A 2661-nucleotide genomic window follows, 5' to 3' on the forward strand; every position below is an offset into this window, starting at 1 on the left:
TGCCATGTTGGCCAGGCTGGTCTTGAACTCCTGACCTCAGGTGATCCACCTGCCTCAGCCTCCCAAAGTGCTGGGATTACAGGCATGAACCACCATGCCCAGCCATATTGGTATTCTTTAGAATGATATATTCAGGAGATTAGGAACATGTAAATGATACAGAAAGTGTAAAATGAAAATAAAGCCAGCTGGGCACAGTGGCTGATGCCTGTAATCCCAGCACTTTGGAAGGCCAAGGTGAGCAGATCACCTGAGCTCAGGAGTTCAAGAGCAGCCTGGCCAACATGGTGAAACCCTGTCTCGACAAAAATACAAAAATTAGCTCGGCATGGTAGCACATGCCTGTAGTCCCAGCTACTCAGGAGGCTGAGACAGGAGAATCACCTGAACCTGAGAAATGGAGATTGTAGTGAGGCAAGATTGTGCCACTGCACTCCAGCCTGGGCAACAGAGTGACACTCAGTGTCAAGGAAGGAAGGAAGGAAGGGAGGGAGGGAGGGAGGGAGGGAGGAAAATAAGATCTCCAGCTCTCCCTATTCCAGCCCTTCAACTGCAAAGCAACTACTATTATAATTCATTTGTTCATTTATATAAAAGTACTTACTGAGCAACAGTGCTGGGCATTGTTTGGGTTGCTGGGAATACAGTGGTGAGCAAGATATGTCAAGTCTCTGCCTCATGGTACTGGCACTTTAGTGAACAAGGCAGACAATAAACACACAAATCCATAAAGTAAAATGAGGCAGTGGTGAACTGTGAATGAAAGGTAGCATGAAAGAAGAAAGTGGTGGAAGGGAGTGCTGTTCTGGGCTCTGACCTGAAGTGAGGGAGTGAGACTATGACTATCTGGGGGAGAGAGGGCAGCCAGGTCAAAAGCCAGGGGCCAGAATTTCTTCAGACATCTATGATCTTGATTTCATGTGTTTTTCAAAGAGTTATTGTTTAGAAAATGAAAAAAATGAAGCATATCTGCTGAAGAGCTGTCTGTTTTCATCACTGACTCTGTAAAATACACTGTTCTTTGTGTACTGTGTGTTACTTTGCCAGCTGCTGCATTAGCCTTCAAAAGTATTTGAAAACTTAAGATGAGCTACAATTTTTTGCAAACTTGCATTCCTTTCTGTGGTATTTTGTCCTTCAATGGAAGCATAGCAATTATTTTATGGAAATGTTAGCAATTCTGTACCAACTTTGAATAACATGAAAAATTTATTAAAATTAAAAAACTTAAAAATTTATTTAAAAAAAAAAGAAGAAGAATTTGCTCAATTTGTTCAAGGAACATCAGGAAGGCCAAAGAAGCCAGATCAGAGTCATGAAGGGGAAAAGTTTAGGCCCTAAGATTAGGCAGGACCTAGGATTTAAGCTGGGGGCAGGTGATTCTTAAGAAGTCTGAAGTTTGAGAATAATGATTTGGTCAAACTCTCTTACTTTATAAGTGGAAAAACTGAAGGCAGATCGATGACTGCTTGATGCTTTGCCATGTTTCTCTTAACACAAAATATTCTCTCACAAAACAGATTTATCTCAGACAGAAACCATATATTAACTATCTCAGTAATTCCAGTACTTAGTACCATGCTTGGTTGGCAATAAGGGCTCAGAAAATATTTGCTGAATGTCAAAATCAACTGACCACAAATGTAGGATTTCTTTCTGACAGAGCAGGAGCACCGTCATCTCGGACAAACACCATCACTTTAAAAATTCCAGCTCCCAATACAAAAACCTAGCCGGGCGAGGTGGCGGCGCCTGTAGTCCCAACTACTTGGGAGGCTGAGGCAGGAGAATGGCGTGAACCCGGGAGGTGGAGCTTGCAGTGAGCTGAGATCCGGCCACTGCACTCCCGTCTGGGTCCAGCCTGGGCAACAAGAGTAAAACACCGTCTCAAAAAAAAAAAAAAAAAAAAAAAAAAAAAAAAAAAAAAAAAAAAAAGATAAATAAAAAAGCAAACTGCAGACTCTCAGCGCAAATGATTTCATCCACCTCCGACACTAAGAGACTTCAACAAACACTATCGTTTCTGACAGTTCATGGCCATGTCCTTAGGATGATGACCTCAGCCCCTTTACGTTTCTGCCCAATAAAATTCAATGCTGCCCAGAGAATTTATGATTTATGATGTGTTCCAGGCAAAGCCTGAATATAGGCCCCTGAACCCCCTTTTCCTAAAGGATTTACTTTAGAAAACCGGCAGTTAGAAATCCTTTCTCTGTCTCTTGGAAATGTATCTTCTATAACATAGGAATGTCTTTCCCAAGGACCTGGGAGCCATCGCTTTGAAAGGTAATTATTAGGTACGACAGAGCCTCTGTCTCCCAATTTTAGTGGTAGGGTAGGACCCTGATATTGATAAGCACCAGTGCACAATTTGATAAGCACAAGTTCACAATCTAGTCAATGTACTTATTGACCAAACCTCCCTCCCCTCAACTAGCATCCTTCAGTACTTTTCTCTTAACACATCCTAGCATTTAAAAAGCCTCCTGCCTTCTGGTTTGGTAGAATTGAGCTCAATTAATGCTGAAGTGTCTCTTCCCTGCTACAGTAGTCTGAATAAAATCTGTCTTGACATTTTTGACAAGTGTCTGGTGCAAAATTTTTCTTTAACAATAGTAAGTGTTGAAATTGGATAGTGTAAGTTTTTTTTTTTTTTTTTTT

The sequence above is a fragment of the Mandrillus leucophaeus genome, unplaced genomic scaffold, assembly GCF_000951045.1.
Source record: "Mandrillus leucophaeus isolate KB7577 unplaced genomic scaffold, Mleu.le_1.0 Scaffold1346, whole genome shotgun sequence".
Classification (NCBI taxonomy): Eukaryota; Metazoa; Chordata; class Mammalia; order Primates; family Cercopithecidae; genus Mandrillus; species Mandrillus leucophaeus.